General features: G+C 45.2%; 1 pseudogene; it reads left to right on the forward strand.

Annotated features, from left to right (window-relative positions):
• The first annotated feature begins 7421 nt into the window (after positions 1-7421).
• LOC134383129 (large ribosomal subunit protein eL39-like) lies at positions 7422-7577 on the forward strand (annotated as a pseudogene).
• Positions 7578-9008: the final 1431 nt, after the last annotated feature.

Below are 9008 nucleotides of genomic sequence, written 5' to 3' on the forward strand. Positions count from 1 at the left end.
GTGGCGGAGGGGGAGGGGCGGTGGAGGCTGGAAGAAAATATGCCAAGATGTTAACATCAGCTAAAATTCTGCTGTTGGAGCTCCTGCCCTGCTGTCCTGAGCCCCTCCCCGAGTCCTTTGCACATCAAGGGACTGTAGACCAGATGGAGACTGTACTGCTGGCCTCCCCTGGGAGCCAGGCGTGGGCCCAGGAAAGGTGACCTGGGAGGCCCAGGGCTGGGTCTCCTTGGCTGCTGCCGTGGGAGGTGGAGAAATGGTGATGGGGCCATTCAGGGACAGGTCACAAGGGCATAGGCTCTCGGGATCTCCCCAGGCCACTCCAGGCACAGCAGAGCTCTTCAGGGGTCCTGACACTGGAGGAAGAGATCACTTGGGCCATGCCCCACTTGTCTTCTGGGCCAACTCCTGCCTCTAGGGATGTTTGCACTGCCATGCCGGTCAGCACTGCCCACCCCACCCCACCCCGGCCCGAGAGTCCCCTTCCCCACCCTCTCAATGACAGCCAGGCAGGGTACTCTGCCTTCTACCTCCTGGTGCCCCCTGTGCTCCACCTGTGTGTGTATGTGGGGTGGTAACTGGTATCTATTTTGAGGATGGGGATAGCCAAGAGTCCTCGGGCTCCCAGGAAAGGACATTTCCTTATTTAAAAAGGAAAATGAAGACCATAGAGGGAAAAAAAATTTTTTTTGAGCAAATGGGGGTATTTTGAAGGTAATTTATGTTCATTCTTTCCAACTCTGTGTCGCCTATTATCTTTGTGGATGGAGGTGCATTTTCTTTTTCCAAACGTAAGCTTTCTTGTGTGCTGTGCCTGCTTTGTGCCTCCCCAACCTAGAGCAGGCTCAGTGGGGACAGTTGCTGTGGCCCTGGAGGGCCAGTGCTGGCTGTGCTCAGCCCACAGCTCACTCTTTCACTCACCCACTCTCATCCCCTCGGTCCTCGCAACAGTTCCTGCCCCTGGCACTGAAGACTACAGGCTCAGGGCAGTGGAACAGTACACTCAGGATCTCTAGGGCACCCGGACTCCCGCCCACCTCCCTCCTGAGGTCTCAGTGCAGAAGGGCAGGTAGGGCGGTCTCCAAAGGCACAGGTGAAGCCACCAGCTTCAGACCAAAAATCAGGAGGGGAAACAGCTGGGGTGGCAGGAACCAACTTGAAATGCAGCTTACCCAGGGCTGTATCCTTAAGTGAAGTACCAGGCCAGTCCTCAGGGTGACCGTGGTCAGGACTGAAGGGTGGATAATGTGGCCTAAGTGTGGCTCCCCAGACCCCATGGTCCCCCGGCCTCCCAGGTGCCCGCATGATGACCCTCAGGTGGCAGTGACCTTGCCACTGGGCAAGACGTTTTCTTCCACTGAGCAGAAGGGATCTTCCCCTGCAAACTACCTCCCCCACAACGTCTTTCTCCCTGATACCAAAAAGAATTCTGGACCTCCTCCTCCTGCTGTCAGTGCAGTGGCCTTTGTGAAGGAAGAAACTGAGGGGAGAAGGTCTGGCCCCAGGTGGGGCTCTCCTTTCCTCCCCCAGCCCTGCCACCAGCTCTGCCATGTGCCTTGGACCTGGGCAAAGCTAAGAGTAGGAAACAGCCCCGCTCAGTTTGAGCTGGGGGTGATCTTGGCAGGGCTCCTTTCCTCTCACCCCCAACCTTCTCAAAAGAGGCCGGTGACCTCTCAGGTGACTTGGAAACTCCTGGATGAATTTCATTCTGACTTAATTTGATGTGTACACAAACCAACTGTTCAGAGATTCTCCTTGTGCAGAGATTCTCCTGTGTTTTTATGTTCCTGTTTAAAAGAGAAGTTTACTTATCAGTAATTATAAATAAATGAATATTCTCTTTAAAAAATTCTGTTGGGAATATGAATGATTGATATTTTTTTCTTTGTACAAATCTGTATTTTAAAAATTTTTAAAACATTAATAAAGTTAACAACAAAAAAATATAATGAAGGAAAAAATGGTATAGCATAAAGGTTAAAGGTTTGCACTTTGGAGATGAACAGCCTCCAAACTGTGTGGCTCTGGGCAAATCGTTTCATTATTGTGACACTCAGTTTTCCTCATCTGTAAAATGGGGATGATAGTATTCACCCCATAGCATTGTTGTGAGGATTGAATGAAATAATGAAATACTAAAAGCCCAGTGTTTGACCCTCAGGAAGCTCTCAATAAATGTTGCCTGTTAACCTTTATTAAGGGTGACAAATTTTGGTCCTTTGAGGATGGTTTAATTTTTGCAAACAGGCAACAGCCTTTTTATAGGCAATTTAGTCACTCCTTTGACAAACTACTTATGGGTGCTAACTGTTGCTAGGGCTGGGACCGGTTCACGGCAGTGAATAAGACGAAGTCCCTGTCTTCACAGAGCGCTCAGTCTATCCGTGGGGAAATGAGATCTACATGATTATAGTACTTCATGACAAGTGTCATCCAGGGAAGAAAGAGCTCTGGGGACAAGTAACAGAAGAGTGGAACCTGTCTCAGGGCAAGGCTGCCCTGAGGAGGGGATGTTTCAGCCAGAGCACAAGAAAGATCATCCAGTTAGGGAATGAGGTTTGGGGAGAGGTGAAAACGAGGACCGTCTACAGGACTAAGCCCAGCGTTCTTGAACCTCAAGGAAGCAGGCTGAGGAAGGCACTTATGAAAGAAGGATTCCAGAAATTATTTGAACACGGTCTGCTTGAAAGAACAATACTCATTTGGCTGTAGAGAGGCTGGGATGTTTATTTAAGATGAAAGCATTCTCATTTTGCACTCCCATTGGGCAGAACACATTTCTGCAGAGCTGTGTTTTCCAAGCAGCACATGCTCTATTGTTCGGCGCTGATTGTGTTTCTTAGAACCCTAAAGCACAGTCCCAGATTCCCATGGAAATAAATAGAAGCATGTCTATTTCTGCTACTCTCACGGAGGCTGCTAATTGCTTATGTAAGCTACACGATTCTTTACGATTTCCTTTTGGTGGGGAAGAGGGCGTGACTGTAATTGACAGACTCTAGAGGTACTTTGGGTGCCTGTGTCTGGAATGGAACCAGAAAATACTGTTCAAGAATAAATAATGGATTGGCCTAATAAGTCCCACATGTGTGTAATATTTTGTATATGATTATATGAGCACAAAACAGATGTGGAAGGAACACTCAGTCTGTTAACATAGACCTATGCCCAAGGGGAAGGTGAGAGGAAGGAGGAGTTGAAGGGGATGGGAAGGAGGAGTTAAGAGGGAAAAAAATTAAAAACACTATGACTGGACAGAAAAAAATGCAGTATAATAGTTCTATTAGTTATCTATTGCTATGTAACAAGTTACCCCCAAAATTTAGTAGCTTGGACAACAAACATTATCTCACAGTTTCTGCAGCCCAGGATTTTGGGCTGAGCTAAGAATTTTGATCCTCTGGCTTAAGGTCTCTTGCACCACTGCAGTTAAAGTGAAAGCCAGGGCTGCAGTCTCATCCAAAGACTTGACTGGGGGTGTATTCACTTCAAAGATCACTTGCATGGTTGTTGGCAGAATTCAGTTCCTCTTGGGGGTCTGCTGCTGCTGCTGCTGCTATTCAGTTCCTTGTTATGTGGGCCTCTCTGGAGGGCAGTTTACAACACAGCAGCTGGCTTCTCTTAGGACAAGCACACAAGAAAGCAAGAAAGAGTGAACAAGGCAGAAACCAAAGTCTTCTGCAACGTAACCATGAAAGTGACATTCCATCACTTTTGACAATTTCTATTCCTTAGAAACAAGTCATGAAGGTTTAGCTCACATTCTAGGGGAGGGCATTACACAAAGCCATGAACACCAGGAGGTAGGCATTCTAAAGACGTAAAAATTGAAAATGGACATGGGAAAGGAAAAGAAAAGAAAATGAAAAAAGTAGATAAGAGAGGCAGGAGGGTCAAAAGAAGCAGGCCGGGTTAGCTCCATTGGGGAGTTTGACCTTATTCTAAAGGGCAGCCATCAGTTTCAGGCAGGGGGTGATATGGTCAGCTTTGTGATTTAAATAGTTCAGTCTTGCTACATCAAGAAATAGTAGAGATATGAAGAAAACTATCAGAAAAAATAGCTAAAAAGGTAAAGTATCATTGTCTGGACTAGGCTTAGGAAGAGTTGGGATGGGAGATTGTTGCTGTTCATTATAAGCCTTTCTACAGACACTGTTAGTGTTTTTTTAAACCACATATATGTTACTTTTATTTAAAAGAATTTTTAATTCAAAAAACAGAAAGAGAATAGAAAGGGAGAAGCCACAGAAAGGAAATTCACTCAGCAATAATGTCGTGCAAGTTCTAGAGGACAAACGCAGCAGCTGACTCTGTTGAGGTGGGGGTATGAGTTGTTCCGCACCCCTGTTGTTTCCTTCCAGCCTCTCTTCGCTGCCTCTCTCCCCCACTCCCGAAGGAGTGACTCACATGGTGAGGAATTGAAAGTATTGCCCAGCCCCTTCTTCTCACCTTCCCCTTGGGCATGAGGCTGCCTATGAGGGCTTGTATCCCCAGACGGCTCTCACAAAAGGGCTGGGATCCAGCGGGCCTGGGCATTCGGGGATATAAGGTTTAACATTACAATCTCCGTCCTTACACAACTCACACTTTAGAAAGAGAGCTGGAAAAGGGGCATCTAGCTCAGTCTCGAGAAGGTCAAAGAAGCTTCCTGGAGGAGATGACCTCAAGAATGAATGGGGACTCTTTCAGAGAGGTAAATCAAGCCAGAGGGAGCAGCATGATGGTTGGGACAACTGCAAGAAATTCTGCATTGCTGGACCATAAAGGGCAGGGCAGGGGGACAGCGAGAAAGATGCTGGGACCAAATAGTGAAGAGCCTTCTGAGCCAGGCCTGGAGCTTGGACTTTACCCTTAGGGCAATGGGCAAGGGAAAAGAGCCTGTGAAGGATTTTACACAGCAGGTGATGTGGCCGTATTTGTACGTAAACAATCGCTGCAGGGCAGCAAATACACTGGACTGCATGAACCACAGATTGCCTCAATTTCTTCACGGGAGCAACAACGTCTTCCTGCTCCACCGCCACTGCGTTTCCATCCACTTGCCCCAGGCTAAACAGAGATGCCTCTTCCCAGTGAAATCTCACTCTCTGCTCACCCGTTCAGATTCTAACCTCCAAAAACGACAGCCCAGGAGTTTCAAGTAGCAGGATTTTGATCCGACTGCAGCTTTGCTCTGTCAACAGTTTTAGCAAAACCTCCTTCTACCTCTGCTGGCAATTTAGAGATAGCACTTCTGAAATGGTCTGTGGATAAAAGATGTTGCTGCCCTGGGAAAATTTGTCTCCTGCCAGGAGGAGACAGAGAGCACTGGAACCATGCCAAAGGACGCTGTCCAGAGAGGGAAGGTCAAACAGCCCTCAACAGCTTTCTTTTTTTTAAGCCTTGCCTTTTTCCATTTTTACATTAGCATCAGCTTCCCCCACCCTGTGTCCTTTGGGGGAAGGTTAAGTGATGCTTCTTAGGAATATTATGTACTTTGCCAAAACTCTGCAGTCTTGCTCTCCTGGAGAGAAAAGGGTATATGAAAACACAAGGATGTCCTCACGGCGGAGTGTGGACCAGAAGAGAATCCCGTGGCCTCTCCAACAACCCCCTCCGTCCTCCTCGAATTCTTGTGTCTGAGCATACCAAAGCCTGCCTAGTACACAGTTGGTGTTTAATAAACGTTCTGTGAATGAATGAAATTCTCATATAGAACGTTAAGTCTGCAATGTAAACAAATATCTCAGCAGAAAACCATATATCCTATTCCCAGTTTCACCTTTTGTGGGGTTATGTTTTAGTCTGTTTGTGTTGCTTATAACAGAATACCTGAAACTGGGTGATTTATAAAGAAGAGAGGTTTATTTGGCTTATGATTCTGGGACAGCTGCATCTGGCGCAGGCCTCAGGCTGCTTCTACTCATGGCGGAAAGTGGCAGGCAGCCGGCGGGTACAAGCAGATCACACAGTGAGAGGAAGCAAGAGAGAGAGCGAAGGCGCCAGGGTCTTTTTAAACAACCAGTTCTCCCTGGAACTAATAGAGCAAGAACTCACTCATTAATCCCCCCTGCCCCAGGGAGAGCATTAATCCACTCATGAGGGATCCGCCCCCATGACTCAATCAGTTTCCAACACTGCCACATTGGGGATCCCATTTCCGCATGAGTTTTGGAGGGAACAACACATCCAAACTCCATCAGGATACTACTAAAGGGATGTGAGATGTTATAGGAGAATCTCAAAACGGTCCCCTGAGACCTGAGACCCTTGGTGCCACCATGAACTTTTCCATTTCAGGAGAATAGATGGGGACAAATGGAATCAGGACCATTGTCCCTAAGAAAGCATCCCCCGTGCCCCTGTCACAGTAAGGCTGTATCGCTGCCCTGAGAAATGAGAACATGGAACCCCTGTAATCACTGCTGAAAGCCTCTTTGTTCAGAAATCCACTTGCTTGCTCTTTCTATACAGACGTCTGCCCAAGAATCAAGATTCACACTGCTTGGTTCAGACTGTCAGAAGCAACTTAGATTTTTTTACAGATGGAGAAGTGAACAAGTCCAACCTACAATGGAAGGTTAATTAACATTAGTCTGGAGGTTTCATTTGCAGCAGATTCGTTACACATCACAGGTCCAGTAAGTTTTTTTTTTTTTTTTACATTTTAAAGACATTTATTTATTTATTTATTTATTTATTTTTGTCTTTTTCGTGACCGGCACTCAGCCAGTGAGTGCACCGGTCATTCCTATGTAGGATCCGAACCCGCGGCGGGAGCGTCGCCGCGCTCCCAGCGCAGCACTCTACCGAGTGCGCCACGGGCTCGGCCCACAGGTCCAGTAAGTTTGTCCGTAGCTTAGGGGAGCACATCCAAAAGCTTATAACAAATTCACTCTTTAACTCAAGACAACCAATACAATGTCACTTAGCAAACATGTCTTACAAAATGTAGTCATCACAAGCCTCAGGATAAAAGGTTATGTGTCTCGGAGATTAAGAAAATCTTTGCAGTTAAAACATTGAATATCTCAGAGAACCTCTTGTTTCTTCCCTGTAGCATTAAAGAGAAGAGCTGTCACGATAATGAGACACAGTAGATGAGCGGAGTTGAAGGAGATCTCTGCCCCAGCTAAGCTTCCACAGGCGAGCCTGTGTTCAGAGTGTGAAATTTGTCCAGCCAAAGGATAATCTCAAGGGAGCATTTAAATCTATAATTAAAATTCTCTGAGATCAATAAAAAAATGTTAGACAATATCTGATTTCTGTGTGCCTCTATAAATAAATTGGAAACACACCTACTTATGTCTCTTCCAAATAAATATGATTGAATATCACAAGGGGCCGGTAAATCCTCCATCAAGGAAGACCGTCAGCGAGATCAGAACACACACACAGCATTTTCTCTGCCATCCTGGTGTGTGTGGTGGCCTCCCATCCTCACCATGTCTTCTCACAAGATTTTCATGATCAAGTGATTCCTGACCAAGAAACAAAAGCAAAATCAGCCCATTCCCCAGTGGATTTGGATGAAAACTGGTGATAAAATCAGGCACAACTCCAGGAGGAGACGTTGGGGAAGAACCAAGCTGGGTCTATAAAAAATTACACATAGACGGCACACGTATTTACCAATTGATCGATGTCACTATCATCTTACCGTTATCAAGCTGAAAATCTGGACATTTGGACATGTTTTATCTTTGTTTCTATGTTCTGAACAAGCAGATTGATTCCTTAATAAATATGTGAAAGCTTTTGTTTGACACACACACACATACATGCGCACGCACATACACACACATGCACACATTTTGCTCAAACAGTCATCCAACTGTTCATGGCCAACAGTGCACCCCATAGCCAAGCATGCCTGGAGCACAGAACTTTTCAGACGATTGAGGAATCCCTCCTTCAGCAACAGCTACAATCTGCATGTCCCTTGACTTAGGAGACATGAGAGGGATGGACAGGGAGAAGGAAAGGGATGCAAAACTGTCACCTGTTCTCTCTTGGTGTCCCGCCTTTTCCACGGCACCCCCATCAGAAGAATCAAAATAAAGACTAAGATGCCCCTGAGGTTGGCTGGTCCTAAGCAATGAAAATTTCCATCCTCAATGTTTCAGAAATAGGCACTCTGAGATGTGCACTACTGCAGGGCGAAGTTCAACTCAAGGTTTATGTGTGACAAGGTTCATCATTAAAATGCAGTTGTTGAAACCACTAAGTGTAAAGAAAACAGAATAAACTTTGTGAACTTTAACACACTTTTCAATTGTAAGTTCATTTTTTTAAAATTTGAAACCATGAATAAGTTAGAATAAAATTTTCAAAAAAAGCTTTCATTATGTTAAAAAGCCTTCCACGTGAAATGCTTACTTAAATATTACACACAGAAAATTGCACAAATCATTGTGAACAGTGAGATGGATTTTCATCACATGAACTTACAAGGATCAAGACGGAGGATGTCACCAGCACCCAAAAGTCTATTCAAGTCTCCTTCTAGTGACTACCCTCCCCAGGGCAACTACTACCCACTATCCTGACCTCTAACACTATAGATAAGTTTTGTCTGCCTTTGAACTTTAGATAAGTGGAATCACATAGTATCTACTTGTTTATGTTTGCCTTTAAGTCATCAGTATGTTTATAAAACATACCTATGGTGTTGCATGTAGTTGTATACTATTCACTGTTAGGCTGTTAATATTACATTGAATATACCACAAATTGCCCAGTGTACTGTAGATAGGCATGTGAGTTGTTTCCAGTTTTTCACTATGTTGAACAGTGCTGCTATAAACATTCTTGGGGAACGTATGTATGTATTTCTGTGAGTCTATACCTAAGATTTAAATGACTGGGTCCACATACACACGCACACATATATACACACACACATACATATATATATATATATTTCAGTATGTTTAAAATCACCAATTCAAAGATGGATCCTTTTGCAGTTGCCTTGTTTTTATATGCTTCCTATTCTTATTCATTCCTCCACAGCTTGGCACTAGGACTGT

This window comes from Cynocephalus volans, chromosome 8 (assembly GCF_027409185.1).
Source record: "Cynocephalus volans isolate mCynVol1 chromosome 8, mCynVol1.pri, whole genome shotgun sequence".
Classification (NCBI taxonomy): domain Eukaryota; kingdom Metazoa; phylum Chordata; class Mammalia; order Dermoptera; family Cynocephalidae; genus Cynocephalus; species Cynocephalus volans.